This window comes from Simochromis diagramma, unplaced genomic scaffold (assembly GCF_900408965.1).
Source record: "Simochromis diagramma unplaced genomic scaffold, fSimDia1.1 OVJJ01000343.1, whole genome shotgun sequence".
Taxonomy (NCBI): domain Eukaryota; kingdom Metazoa; phylum Chordata; class Actinopteri; order Cichliformes; family Cichlidae; genus Simochromis; species Simochromis diagramma.
Genome location: NW_024386831.1, coordinates 14,100,512 through 14,117,137, shown reverse-complemented (window position 1 = coordinate 14,117,137; position 16,626 = coordinate 14,100,512).

The window sequence follows — 16,626 nt, the reverse complement described above, 5'->3', positions numbered from 1 at the left end:
AATCCGAGGTGCAACTAAAAGTATTCATAGCTAAAGCCAACTTTCAACATGCGAACATACTGTTTGCTTCAAAACCTCCAACTGTGTGATGATGATAGTATTTCATTTAGCCTAAAGAATGGTGTAAACATCTGCACAAATACAAGAATTCTTAAAAGCGATTGTTTCCCAACAAATCGAAACATCGCATGCTAGCAACTAAACGCTGCTGCAGATTTTGTCTTGAGCGTGCTCATCGTAAAAATGTTTAATCAAATGAACATAAGTCTTATCAGATATTCGAAGTCTTTAAAGAACTATTCAATATCCTCCATGAATGATTTTAATAGAGTGAGTCATATTTCAGGTGGCCTGCTTTTCAGATTGTATCACTGCTCAACATTTGTCACCTGTCAAATTATTTTCCCCCCGCATGTCATGTTCATTTGTCAAAACAGCGCTGTTCAAAGTTGCCTACTGCTTCACGTCCAACTAAATCAGATTTTTTTAGGGGGGTGGATTTTTATTTGGATGTCATATTTATGGTAATGATACAATAATGGAATTGCACACAATTTTAAACGCAATTTATCTACGTCTTAACGTATTTAAGCAAATATTGGGACTAATGGTGGGAACATAAAGTGAGAATAAACAGATGAATTTTTCAGAGGGAACGCATTTAATAAGCCATCATGCAGTAATCCTGCAGAACCAGCTGCTGCACACAGCAGCCTTTGCTGAGTATGAGTCTCCTGCCAAAAAAAAGAAACAGTTGTAGTCTTGTTCAGGTTGAAGGAAAAATAAAAATAATTGCGTTCAAAAGCCAAGTTACCTTAATTTTAGAAGAACATTTAACCTTTTCACGTTAATGAGAGCTGGACTTGCCCAGAGTCCAGACCACCAGAGGCAGTTCCCATGCTAGAGACTTACCGCTGCCTCTTATCAGGGTTTTAACGCATTAATATTTCTACGGGGTCTGATCAATGCCAGTGAAAGCCATTTTTTATCATTCTTCCAGCTACGTAGACAACATCTGAGTTACGGTTGGTGCATCCGATGCACATTTATTCTTCCTTCCTGACAGTTTTATGGAACTCATTATCCGCTTTGTGGCTATGGCTGTGAATGGAGGACCTGTGTGGGTTTTATGTGTAGCCAGTAGCTCCTCCACTGACCACATTTAATGTCCTCTCTGAAACAAAGAAAAGGAGGGGGGTAGGCAGGGTCAAGGGGGTGCATCCAAGCTCCTCTGATAACAGCAGCAAGTTCTACTACACACAGAGTGCCAATGTAGATGTGAGGGTGAGGGAGAGGACTGAGAGCCAGACCAAAGTTTTATTTACCTCAGGTGCTATGGCTCATTATAATGGTGTTAATGAGGAGCAGATGCAGCTGAGTGAAGAAGAAGGAGGGGAGGGGCTAAAGGAGCAAGGTGCTGCTTGTCCAGGGTAAACCTACATGGAGGTCTGTCCAGAGATCCCCAAATCCCCCTCTCAGTGCAACAAAAACAGCCTCTCTTCATGTGTTAATATCTACTCAGCAAGTGCTATTAGCAAACACTGAGAACTGCCTACCGCAGTGATTTAGCACATCCATCTAAACCTTGGCTATGCTGAAAGGTTGTTACTGTAGTCGTAAATGATTCAGACCTTTGAAAACCCCTCTTGTTTCATCTATGTAATGCTATTAGGGCTTTTGAGTTCAAATCTAGGTTTATTTTATGCCCTGGATTTTACTTCTAATTAACCATCATTAAAAATAGCCATAAATAGATTGATATCAGAAACCTTTGCATCCTATAGGCCTGTGTTATTATGAAAATACAACAGCTCTAATGATGCATATCACAGCGCAGAAGAAAGGATTATAACGTACACAGTTTTTTGGTCACTAAGTACTCACTGAATAACGAATATGAGTCAGTCGATAGCCAGTCTGGGAAGCTATCAGCTATGCTAACTTAGCGTCTGGGATCAATGACCATTTTTAAGGCCCAATATATAGATCTCTGTCTACCTGTCACTATTTAAGTATACAGATAAATGCAAAAATGCAAATAAAATGTTGTCTAAACGTTGTTGTGGAAACAAATGTCAGCCCTCCATAGATCGCCACACTGGCTATTTCCTTGCAGGCAGTTAAAGCCTCCTCAAATGCTATTGGCCAAATGGAAATGGAAATTGACTGCAAATGGAAGCAAGAAGAGACTGAGCGGAAAGGATTTCCAGCCTAATGCATTGTTTGCTCCTGGTACAGTAAGTTAAAAAGCTAAAAACTACTGTGCTCAGCTGTTTCAAGAATGTTTTGTAAAAAATGAAAATGCATCCATTCATCAATTCTTAATCATCGAGGAAAGAGCAACAAACTATCTTTTGTTTCACAGTTTTAAACAGGAAATAGTCATTAATATTCTCAAGACACAAAGGTGTCACACTACTTTTGTTTGAATTTTTTCAAACTTAAAATATGTATCAGTATAAGTGGTATAAAAACATAGCTTTCAAAGTAAGTTGGACACCAGAATTACAAATAAGGAAAACAAACCATGCTACTGTGCTAAGTAATATAATCCATTATAAAAATAAACATAGGTGGTGTAGTTAATTGTTGGTCTTAAGTACATTCATTCAGGTGTTGCAAAAATGCTCAGTGGAGCTCCAAATATGTAGTTATTAGCTTAAAATAGTCCAAAATAAATACACTATTTACTCTTGACTGAGTAACCTATTAGTAAAAGTACAGCCTCAGCTGTTTCAGGTAGAAACTGGGCATTTAAAAAAAAAGGTGTATATTTGTGAATTTGTGATCCTACAGAAACAACTAGACTTGATGCTTTTAATTTGATTATATTTATCATGACAAGCAACTAAACAATATAGGGCAAAGAAGAGTCAATATTACCACAACTGAATTTCCCGGAGGAACCCACCCGAGGGATTAATAAAGTTTCATCTAATCTAACTATTGAAACAGCAAAGTCAATATCTAACAAAATTCTGAAACTATCAATAAGCTTTTCCTATCTAAAAATACATTTTCATAAATCAGTGATATGACCGTTTATCCCAACATTAACGCCTCCCTGGACTGTTTCAGTAAAGAGAAATGCAGCCCTCTGTTGGTGCCAAGCCTCTATACTCTGCTGACAATGGAATGGCTTCAGCTTTGAGTTTGCCATTGTGTCTTCTTCACTGAATGAGAGCTGGCAGTAATGATCTCCATGAGCCCCCCGTGCGTGCCAGTGGTGGACCATAACAGTCTTTATTCACCATGAAACCTCCACTGGGAGCATCTCATGGTCCCCAGGACAACAATGCTGGCAGCCAAGCCCACAGTCCGCTTTACGTTTTTATGGGCTTGGCCTTCCCTCTGCTATTGAGGCAAACGCAGGCTATCAAACAAAACAATTTATGACCCAGCCTGGTTTTGACCTTGGGCCTCCTGAAATGCCATTGCTCAAAAAAATGTAGAAGCCTCATGAATGGAAGCATGTTTATATTTATGAAGACATGAACTGATTTCTTTATTTTGGATAACATTGGAATATTTTGCCCAGAAAATATGGCTGTTTTGCTCCAAGTTGCTGCACAGGATGGATCCTGATCAACATGCATGGATTTTTTTAAGTATTTATTTTGTTGTCTGACCTCAGATATTTCTCTGGCATGAGTTGTTTCTTCTTTTTTTGAGTTTCTGATGCAGCACTGATCTGGCTGATAGCGTCTGGTTTGTTTGGGTAGTTTGACTGAATTCTGTCTTTACTGGAGGGGCGTGCCTTGTTTTCATCGGCCAGTTCATGTCAGATTTCTTTTTTCCCCTTCTTTTGCTGAAAAGTTTTGTTTTTTGTAGCTCTAGTTGTTAATGCTGCATACGTCCTAGAAAGCAGAATTTGAAATTTGGCTTCTCTTTGCCAGCGTCCCAGCGGTCATCATGTAAAAAACAAATCCCGCAAGAAACACCCATGTTTAAAAAGATATTTTAAAAGAAGAAAAAGCAGATTCAATCTGATATATATTGGAAATGCACAGACACACAGCGTATACTGTGAAAGAAAACAAAACCCTGCATATGCATAAAATCAAAGGTCAAAAAACTTTAGATAGACTTTCTGGCTTGATCTGTTTCTCTTGGACTTGAAACATTGTGTTGGCCTTTGTTACATCACAGATTGTTACATGCAGATTTTATTAAAAAGACTAGCTCACTTTTCACTGCAAGAGAACATCTTTCTTCCGAATATCTGTACACGTGTCAGCTGGATTCTTCAATGTGATGTAGAGAGTGACCAAGAAGCATGAATGATACAAGATGAAAGAACAGCTTTCCGTCTCTGTGTGTTATATGGATTCTTCTCACGCAATTCCCTCAGAGACAAGGGGGTTCAGTAATCTGTATCCTTTAGTGAGAGAACCCCATGGAGATGCATTAAAGAGATAAATTGGTATCATCCCCAGTGTGACACACTCCTCATCTGTCTCTGCTTGCCTCCATTGATCACAATTTATTTTATTTGTGTTGTTTCATTATTAGGCGGAAGAAAAGCATTGCATTAATAAAGCCCTGATTATAAAGTTAAACAGAAATGCTATACTGTTAGACAGGAAGCTGGGGTTTAAGCACAAAGCTCCGGCACGCCTGCCCTTGTATCTTCTTACACAATAAACTGAGATCACAGGCGGCACTGATCATTCACTGCGGATTTAATTTATTTCTTAACGATTATCCGGCTCTGGAGTGGACACACTTCTCAAATAGATCACTGAAACCCTACATTTCCCAGTAGCCCTGTCATATTTGTGAGACAAAGCACTGAGCTGGACTGATTCAAATAATTTAATTGATATACAAAGAACAAAGAAAAACAAAGACTTGGTCAGGTTTGTTGTTTGAATATGCAAAATGAACACCTGAAAGATTTCACAGAGTCATAAAACTGCAGTGAAACAACAGAGAATTCAGATCACTGTGAACAAATCTGTACATCTCTAGCCTGTTTTCTGCATTGGGAAAGGAATTTTTGCAACCAGTATCTCAACAATCATTCAACTACTATTTAAATGAGGAGTTTTAGAATCCCTCACATAAAAAGCCTATGATACTCTGCAAAAGTAGGGGTCTTTTATAAGTTATTTGAATTTGCTGGAAATCTAAAATCAAATATTTTACAGGTTTCAATCATACCTTGTGAGCATAAATGGGCTTATGAAGTTTTCAAATGTCAAATTGGTTACAGAGTTGTGTAAAACTGGTAAGTAGAAGACTTGCAAGAAAACAAAATAAAAAGAAATGACATATTTCTCACCAGGTTTAGTAGATGTGAAGTTGGAGAATTTGAGCAAAGTCAAGTCATGCCAAGATTCCCACATTTAACCTGCTGGCTGTATCCCAGGGTAACTGTTGTGATAAATAGGCTGATGATAATTTTTAACAATAACAAGGAACGGTACCATTTTGCAGGGGTGCAATTAAAATAATTGCAATATTTAGAAAGATTGGACGTCTTCTGTGAATGCTGGTTGTGTTTTTTTGAGGAGGCCGCCAGTAACAACAATGTGGTAAAGAGCTGGCCCTTGTGCTGTGTGCCCTCACTGTATGTCAAGAGGTGATGTGGTAATGTGCTGACAGCATGAAATTTCAACACCATTTTAGAGTGGCTTGACTTAATATTCTTCCTTATGAGCCAATCCATTTGACAATAAACATGCTCAAACTCACTGCAACCTGGGCTTGGACTGATTTCTTTATTTATTTCTGCTCAGTTTTAGTGGTCGCTTGGGCTCAGAGACCAGTTTCCAGTCTTCACAGAGGAACAACAAATAGTCAAGTCAAACAGCCTGGCACATCAGGGGTCTATGGGGGGGGGGGACAGGTATAGTGTGGAAAAATGTAAATAATTTTGGTATCTCAAGGGTGTTTTTCAAATGGAGTTAAGACCAGACAGTCACGAGTAAGGGGTAGGAATGCATCCACTGGGCTCAATGATGGAAAATGTTCAGTCCCAGTTCAGTTTGAACTTTGACTGTGAACCTGACAAAAAAGAACCAAATACCTAACAAGTTATATAAGATCATATATGGTCTTTAGTCTTGACTGGATGTAAGAGGAAGTTGTCAGAGGTAAGAATACAGAAGTATGAGAAGTCAAATTAAAGTCACAGTGAAAAAATAACACATACCTGGTTGAATAAGACTGCATGATAATCTACAAATACATACGGACATAAAAACTTTTACAATTAGGTTTACAGATGATGTAGGGTTGTGTAATGGGTTATATTTAGGCCACATAGTGTGCAAACATGCTAGCAAAATGTATAGATTAGCCCAAAGGCAATGCAAAAACACATTTTCTGTCTTAAGCTTTACCCATCCATTCATCCATTTTCCTCCACTTATCCAACTGACTTTTGCAGAGGATCTGGAGCGTCTGAGAGCAGGAGGTGAGATACATCTAGGACATGTCAAACGTTGTTTATTTCAGAATATGTATAAAGATAAAGCTAATCTATTGTAAATTGTGGGCATCATATGTGTCTGAAACATTAGACTACCATGTTACGCTGACTGGTATTCTCATTCTTGAACATGTAATACTGCAAATGTTAATTTCTGAAAAAAAGTATTGCATGTTTAGTTGAAAATTATCACTAATATCCACTAATTGTGTTTTTTATGCAATTAACTGGTCTCATCACTTCTTTGGCAACATAAACTATTACAGTCCATTTGCTTTCAAGGCTCACATGCTTTTTTAAAAAAATAATGTGAACTTTCTCACATGGCAGCATGAAATCACATTCATTCCACACAGCACAGGTCACCCATGAATTTGCAGTATTTATATTGCTATAAACTGCACATCACAACAGTCACTGGAAACTGTTTTCACATTCTCCAATCTCAGCTAACAAGCCAACAGGTATAATTTGAACCAAATAAAACGTGTGATATAATGGTAACATGCCCTGTGAGATTTGGTTGTGAATGTGTGGCACCCTGAGTGTGACAGAACTGGAATGGGGCGCCGTGGATGCCGAGATGTCATGTGCTACACACCCTCTTACAGCAGGAGCTCCTGTTAAGGTTATTTTTACCCCAGCACCTGGAGGTGTTACAGACCTGCTCCGACCTGCACATTCTTTTCCCTCAGCACAATCAGGTGTGAGAGCAAGTGATCTTCATTCACTGCAATTAAGATTCTGCCTTCATCTTCTCCTGGTACACAATTACTGCTCTGCTGCTGTTTGCTCTAATTGCTCTTTCTGCAGGGATTGGTGGGAAGCCAGTGATTGTGATGGGAAGGGGATTATCTGTTTCCTTTACTCTGGCCCCTTAAAAAAAATCATCTGTAAACTCCCCGGTGTAATTACCGAGCCTCATGATTAATTGTCTATTGAAATTAGCGCTGGTCTAGCTTTCATTTTTACTGCTACGAATATTAATTTATGTTAACTCTCCCCTTTTCTTTTTTTTCACCCTTTCTAAGGCACATCCTTTGAATATTCATCAAGGTCTTGAAAAATGGGCACAAGCCAATATTTTGACTTGGAGAACTGACACTTGGCTATCACAAAAAAAGCATATCTGGAATTAAAAGATGTTCTTTTGGACCATTAATAATATTTACAGGAGGTCGACAGGTGAGGAAAGCGAGGTCTTATTTAAATCACGTCTCATCTGTTAGTCGAGAGATGTCAGAGAATATGCAAAGCAGCGGCCCGGCTTTTGTTTTCCTTTGGAGAGGGAAGAATTGTTACATTTAATTCAGCTTGTGTTTGTTTAACCCTTGTGAGAAATGACAAGTTGAATAAGTGCCATATAATCACATTCTGCATATTTTCACGCCATAATGTATAGATCTCAATGTCACCTTGAATAAAATATGCACCAGAGGAATACATTTGGGTAATATGGAAATTTACACTAAGGTCTGAATCAGATTAACTTTTGAATATCTCCATACTCTATCAAGCAACGAGGACTCTTATTGGCCAGGATGGAGCATAGTTATGCACACATGTAGGTGCAAAACTGCTACAAGTCAGCATCGACTGAAAACACTTCAATTCTAGTTAAAACATGCTTTAATTGCATTTAATTACGTGAGTTATCCCCTTCGTTTGGGGCTTGTGTTCTTCGGATAAAGAACTTTTTGTGTATTAACTGAATGTTTAATCATTTTGACATGTGTGTCACCTGTGAGATGGTTAACCAAAAAGTGCATTCTAATGTTATTCAGCTTGTTGGTGTATGAATGCATGCTTTTTAAACATTTGGACATGAAGAAGATCCACTGGGAGATCTCTGCATTTAAGTCTTCTTGTAGGAGTCAAGTACAACAAATCAAAGTCCTGCATATGTAGCCAAACTCTGGCTTCATCCTTATTAAAGCTCCACTGTTTTCCAAATATATGTGAAAACATATATAAGAGCCACATTTACTCTGTTCACTCTGTCCTTTTAATGAAAGGACAGAGTGACGCATAGTTTTGGTCTTTTTCATGCAATTTGTTGACAATGACAAACATATATAACAACATCAAACCAATTTTTTCTGCCTGATGATGTGGTGATGTACGCCGTTTTGTCTTCGTCTCAGTTCATTCACTCTCTCTCTCTAGCCACAGTCGCTCTATCATCTTTGTCCACCTGTACACTAAAAATCCAGTCGACCTTCATCCTGCCTCGTTCAATCCACATTCAGATAAAGGGATCACACCGGGCAGATCAAACTAATGTCTTCCCCCCTCAGCATCTCTGAACGGCCGCTGAATAAAATTGCTGCTGCTGTGAAACGGCTGTGACATAACTTGATCCACGCAACGACGGCACACACCGCAGTTTGCTCTCTGCAATATATCAGTGCCAGGAAACAGTGGACGTGGAGACACGCTGATTGAATCAGTGGCCCTGGGGAGAGTTCATCTATACCAAACCAGAAGCAAACACACAAGAACCCCTTTAACTGTATCTGCTGTAACAATGTTTAAGGACTTAGAGGTCACTCATTCAACTTCCTCCTGACTAAGCACAGAAAAGAGTAAATGCAATGTAGAGCGTTTTTACTGTCTTCAAGTGGAATTCAAACCACACTAAAGCAGCCAAGAATTCACAGTAAAGCCACAGAACTAACTGCGTTACACTGTATTCCCCTTTTACTAAATACCCTAACCCACAATGCACCATTAAATGTGTGCATAATTTAAATGAAGCACTTAAAAGTTATTTTGATAAGCACAGACTCACCCTGAAGATTCAAATATTACTGTTCGTCGTAGTGGTTTTAAAGCGATTTGATTTACAAAAATTGCGCTTAGGATTTATTTTCTGTGGGTATAAACAATTCAGTATTTACGACTGTCACCCTATGCTCCAGTCTTTATGTCTTTATGAGTCACCAAGTATTATGCGTTTCACTGTACTGAGACATATTATCATTCTCCAAGGATAAATGACCAATAACGTTGACAAATGACAGTAAAACCGCCTTAAAGAGCGCTAATAGGAATCAGAGTTCCATGTTTGACAGGTTATGTTATGGAGTTCAGCATTTTTAACAAGAATGTTACAATAATCTCTAATAAAAGAGTGCGATTGTAAGACTGACAAAGATATTTGGTTTTAGATTTAGCTGCTCAGGGAGTAATAAAATTGTTTGAAATCTTGGCTGTCGCTAACTGTGAAGGGTACGCGCAGTGGATGTACAATGATCTTGTGGGGGATTTTTTCCCAATAGAAGGTAAAATGAGTACCAATGAATGATTCATGTCATGTATTTTTACTTTTATGGTGAGAGTTAATACGGCTGCAGAGATTTGAATGCAAGCTGATGTTTCAGTTCAACATTTCAAATCACGTTTGCCCCTTTTTGGCCCATACAATATGATAAATAGCAGTAAAAACAAACAAACAAAGGAAATGTTGTGTACTACTATACTGCAATCAGGTAACAAACTATCATAACAGCAGGCTACGAAGTTATTCATAAAATAAATAAGTGTTTGTATAGATTACAGCAGGCATACAAAAAACTTTTATGTTTACTTATTGGTCGTTTTTTATACATCTGATTCTACAAAGCTATTTACAGTGTGTTTTTCATTTAAATGTTCTCACACAATCATACAGTTTGGTGCTTGCCAAAGTCCTCTCAGTGGGTAGAGGGGTGGGCCTTTGATGCTGCAGTTAACATTTTCAGATGAGGTTGCATGAGTTTATCCTATTTATATGTGATCATGAATGTCTTTTAAGGTTTTTTTAAGGTCATTGTTTTACCCTTTTATTTTAATGATGTTCTGAACATTAGTTCTAATTAGCTGATGAACTCCTATATTATATTCTAATAATATATTTTGTAGGATCACAGTGGCCTTTGACTTTTGACCACCAGATCTTAATAAGTTCATCCTTGAGTCGAGCTAAATGTGAAAAAACTCCCTCGAGGCATTCGCGAGAATGAGATAAACAACCTAGCTGTCACCAGCAAGACTGAATTGTAATTTATGGAGAAGTTCTCTGAGAAATGAGATGTTGATGTAATAAATAATATGACACAGAAATGTTCTTTGTTTTATATTATGTAGTCCCCGAATCCACTTAAATTACTTTTGAAAATCTGATTTATTTTATTGGCCAAGTGGACACTACCTGCACTGTGCCATAGTGCATCTCTCTGAGAATATGAGGTTATTAAACTGTTCCCTCATATGCTAATTTGTTAATTAAAGTGTCTTTGTCTCAGAAGAAATAAGCGATTTAAAAGAAGTACTCTCATTTGTGATATTACAGTTAATAGTGACTGTACATCAGTGATGTTTCTGTACCCGTGTCTTCTGGCTGCGAACAAGGGCGAGTGACTAATTTTCCTTACGGGTGTTCGAGTTCACCGCTCCTAAAGAGAAAGCAGGCCCATCCCATCTTCTGCACCACTGTGACCCTGATCCTCTCTAGAGTTCCTATGCTCCACAGTAACCTGTGTTGCTATAGTTACCTTTTCCCGGCTACTCTGTAAGGTCACCAGCTCTGGTGAGCTCTCCCCTCAGAGAACAGGCATAACTAATGTCCTGCAGGTTCAGGCTTGATGTAAATAGTCTCAGTTGACAGCCTACTGTACAAATACTCAATTACATCTGCTTAAAGGAAATGATTTGTTGTAAGAGAGAGCACTCAACTTCTGTGACATCAGTGTTGCCAGGGCAACAGCAGCTGATTGCACAGGCTGGAATTAGGTATTGATCAGAAGGGGGGGCCCGGCGCCAGTGAGGGACTGGAAGAGATCCGCCGCTACGATTTACAGAGGATGGGGGTGGGGGTGAACCTGCACACTTCGCCCCAGCTCAGAGAGCTGAAAACCCCTCAGGAACCAATTTACACACCGCTACAGTGCAATATCTGCAGCAGTCAATAATGGAAATCTGATGCCCCCTCTGCCATCAATGTGACCGCTCCTCTCCCTCTCATTAGAGCACCTTGAAAGTTCTAGGCCAATCCATAGGCATGGTAGATCTTTCCAGTGGAGCAGGACTATTTTGACTTTGGTATTCTGTCTAATTACACCTCTAAATAAGGCTGCAGCTGTAAACATGCTCTCTCCTTTGTTGACCTCTTCATCTTAATCCTTATTTAATTTAATCACTATTAGATCAAATTCATCCTCCTTTTTATCATATCTCTATTTACTCTTTCCACTCATCTAATAATCAGCAGCTAGTGTTTATTGTGTGGCTCCTGCTGATATACACGTGATTCAGAAATGCATCTTCACCTAATCAATTTTAAAGTATCTTACTGTGGGTTTCACATGACTTTTATTTTGTGCAGTCAAGAGCATTTTGAAAGAATAATCTTGTGAATGATTAGCTCTGTAAAACCATTCCTAAAATGTGCTTTTGATTTGTTTGTATCACAGCTATTTCATATTTTCTGAAACAGTGGAAGAAATCGTCAGAGGGAGAAAAAAAAAGAGACATTGCATATCTAAATCTGTTTTAGTGCTGAAAATGGACAAGTGATGACACTGTGGTTAGAGATGAATTAAAAACAATCTGTTTTACCATATTTGTGGAGTCTGTTCTTCTCGTGCTCATGTGGGTTATCTGTTCAGTTTGTCTTTACAATAAATATGGAGTTAACTATCAGCATAAAAGGAACTGGCCTTAAAACAAAGCACTGCATGGACCTAGTTTTCTTTTAACAAATGATGCGTCAAACTTGAACTTGTATCTACCAGACAAACTGTAAACTTCCTTAACATGAGCGGCAGATGTTTGTAAGTAGAGAAATCGAGACAGGCTACATCGCACACACCACACTGTGGTTTGACAAAATGTGTTTTGCATGAAGCACCTAGGAGCAGCTGTGGAAACCTGATTGCTAAGGCCTGATTTTCCTGCAGAGAATTTCTGTCAAAAAGTAGCTCAGTCCATCCACACCACTGGGTAGACATGGAATAACTGAATGGTAGTGCACCACTATGTCTATAGACCCAATTGCTTTCTTGGAAAGAAAAACTCCCTCTCCTGGCAGTGCTCTGCAGTGCATGCCACGGTGTGAAGTAACACCCTGTGACATCTGAGGATGCTTAACCCTACAGGGCACATTGTGGCCAAATTTCCTCTGTCCTCCACTGGAGACTACTGTGGTGTAAAAGAGAGAGCTGTCTCTTTTACATTACACAGACCTAGGACATGTCAACAACTTGTCTAATCACAGGAACTGATTATAGAATATATTTGCTATAATGTGATATATGCATATTAAAGTAAACTCTCAAAAGCAACAAAGATGGGCTCTTTAATAGAATCCAGCTATCATCAAGAGTAAATTCCGAGACCTCGATGTAATGGAAAAAATTCCTGTCTGATCTTCCCAAAGCTTTTGTCAGGAATCTGAGAAGCTGCTGGCTGCAGTTGTTGGAGTGTGAGCCTGGTCTGCAGTCACAGGAGTGTTATGGGTAGTCAACCATCCAGGGGAAGAGAGCGCACTTACATTCCCTCCCTGATGGCAACAAAATTATGGCGCCATCACCAGAAAAGACAGACAGAAGAAATTGAACCATTGCAAGACAAAAACTACAATGCTGGAATGATATCTGAAATTTTATATGAGATGAATGGCGCTTGATTGGAATTCTCACATTGACATGCAGAGAACTGAGATGCTAATCTAGAAAACAGCCTGAAAAAACAAGCCTTTATAATGCAATAAGAACACTTTAGTTTGTGCATATTTGTTTGACAACATGTGTGTCGGAATGCCAAAGCAGCTATTAATTTTCTTCCCTTTGCATAGTATTATTATACATTGGCTGGCCCTGCCAATTTAATATGTTGTACATCTTTTTTGTCTCATTCCTTATAGTTGATTCAATGTCATCTCTTTGTTGTCTCAAAATGCAATCAATGAAGGTCTTCCTACCCCATCTACTGAAAGTCAAACCCAACCTATCCTGAGCCGCTCTGAGCTGTTCTGTCAAATCTTAGAATCAAGCCCATATTTCTTGAAGTCATGTTGTGCTAGTCCTCACTCTAGTTTGTGTGTGCTCTCGCACCTAATATACAAAAGATCTATTGAAATATGCATGAGACCCATGATGCCTGCACTAAAAATACACTCAAATAGGGAATACATTGACAGCTCTGTTATTGAGCTCTCCTTGAGTTTCCTCTGTCACGGCAGCCACAGATCGCTCTCAGGGCTCATGTATTATCAAAACGATGCAACACCTTTCTCTCAGTTTCCCTCTGACACACTCACAATTTATCTCCCCCTCTCCCTGCTCACTGTCTTTCTATCTATGCCTGGCAAGTATATGCAAATGTCCCATCAAACGTTAGTTAAACAAATCTTCTTTTTTGTCAAATTCCCCAAATAATAGAAGTTAGGAAATGGTTGCGCAGATTGCAATATCTCAGATATAAGTGTAAGTGTAAACATTTATATATTGGATCAAGTTAATATACAGCTGTTAAATATTGCTTCATTCTAACTGCCATGAGTCTCACTGACAAAGCTAATGTAATATTAAAATATAAGACCAGCTTAGACTGAAAAATATTGAGTTTGTCATATGTTTTTATCCTGACAAGTGTTCCAAAATATGTTAAATAACGATGGAAAATGACTGTAAAAGTACTTTAAAAGCCTAACATACCACAAATCAGTGTACCTCTAACAACAAGCTAAACAATTACGACAATCTAATTTTTTTATAGAATTTCATAAAGCCTTGCACTTACAGCATAGGAAAAATGCAAAAATGTAAATAATTAAAATTAAATTAAAAATGTTAAAACTAAGTAGCGGCCCACTGGTGCTAATCAAATGCACTGGAGTAATTGATCATTAGAAAGTATGACTACCTCTATAATAGAAATTCTGTTTGCAGGTCAGCTTTTTGACAATTATCTCAAGCACAGAAGCAAATCTACAACAGAAAAAGAAAAGAATCAATGTGCTGCAATGGACCAATCATAGTTCAGACTTCAACCTGACTGAAACGTTGTGGTGAGATCTTAAGAGAGCTGTGCATAAATGAATGCCATCAAGCCCCAATGAAGTGAAGCAATGCTGTAAAACAGAGGTTAGTATTAGTATTAGTCAGATTAGTTAAAGCTGCCTGCATTAGTACAGTATTTCTCCATATACCATAAGTTAAATAGCCTAAAAATACATTATCTGTTATAACCCTGAAGCTTTGTAAACCTCTCATTTAACCAAACATGTTTAAACCTTTACAGTGTAACACTGTTTATTAGTCACTTATATGAACTGAACCATAAACAATACTTGGTAATTGCCATCTCTTAAAAAAAAACCCAAGGCACCAAGTGAATGAATGTGAGAGCAGTTTAACCAACACCTTCAGTGTTCTTCCAACAATTATTCCTGTAATACAGTCAAGGCCTCTTTTTACTGCTCTAGATGATCTAGAGGGCAGAGTTTTATGTCACATTATCTGCTGCTCTACCATAAAGAATAGTAGGTGTTATAGAAATTGGCCACCAACATACAAAAGAGGACACTTTTTATTTGACATAAAATTACATTAAAAAATAAGCAGAACTCAACAACCTTGCATTATTGGTTCTGTTAGGATATTTCTTTTAAGATAATCACTGTAAACTCCACTGTTATCATGTCAGCTTTGACAAAGGCGATGGTGTTTTATGTTTTAGAGTAAGGGGCCAAAATGTTAGGCATCCGTAGCAGCTACACCTCTGTAATTGGGCAGAATTTAGAAAACCACTATGAAATACACCCCTGCAACTTTAATAAGTTCCAGAGTCCTAGGCTCCAGGTTGCTGCTCCCAAGGTGCTGGTCTGAGTTAGCTAACATTTATCACATAAACATCCAACAGCACTCCTGCTAAAGCAGACAAATGCCTTCCTGCTCTGCAATCCCTTCCATAGCCATCAGAATCAGGGCAACAAATCCAGCTTTAATAGTTATCTATGGAGTCTCTCGCATGCAATGAACACCCACATTTATTTCTCTGCTTTCTCCCGATGAGGGTAAGTGGATCAATTAGTGAAGACTACAAGTTCAGCATCTTTACACATAGTATCAATTGTTAAGTTGGGCAACAGCAGGTCCCCAGATTATCTCAGATCTGTGCCTCGCCTCGCTCCCATCCCTCCTTTTCTCCCTTCTCCAGATCCAAAGCTATCCTCATTACAAATGATCCTCTGATACACACAACCTTGGGACACACCTTCGCGCTAATGGCCCGCAGATTGATTTTTAATTAGTAACACTTTTGGATGTTGGCCAACTCAAATGGACTTTTATGAAAAACTAATCACCTTTTAGCTTTAAGCGTTGAAAGCTGTAAGTGAATGGTTTAAAGCTTTACCGGTGTTCACATATTCACTATAAATGAAGGCTACTAATTATTCACAACCTTGCATTTGTATGAATTATAGCGGGAGCAGCCTTTCTCAAAGAAAAATCTCTACACAGAGTACAGAGATGACCTCAGAGTTCTTAAAGTTGTGTGTTGAGAGGGCAGACGTGGAGTAGATGAAAAGTAGGTCAGGTCAGATATCTTCTTAGGGTTCCTGAAAACTTTCAAGCCAACAAAATGTCAGTCCACATTAAACAAGGAGGTCAGATGAGCCCGAAACTCTGTGCCCTGTGAGTTCATCTGGCATGAGCTCATTATTAAAGCTCACCAAGCTTTTATAAACTGGGCCAATATTTATGATGGCAAAAAGAGACACAGACTACATCTGTAACATTTTAGTCCCAGATGTGCACACTGCAGTTGCAGGGTCAAGCCCATGAAGTCTGCTACAGAGGAATACTCATCCTTCAAAATCCTGTAGGAGCTGCATTATCTCTTATTTAATTGCTTGGCATTATTATTATATTTTCCACTCGTCATACAGGATCCATTCCTGTGTTTCTAGGTGGATTTTGTTTTTTGGAGGATTGTTATTTGTTGTAGTTTGACTTGACCCAGAAAAGCGTCTTTCGCAGTTTGTTATCATCTGCTAGGTATTCCAGGAGTATTGGTATGCAATTTTTTTTTTTGCTGAAAGTTTTGAGACTCGGATGCTTTATTAGCATGGCTAAGGTTTCAGGAACTTTTCTGTTTTCAAAAGTTCTAAACTTTTTGGAAGTTATAAAAGATTATGGTTAAAA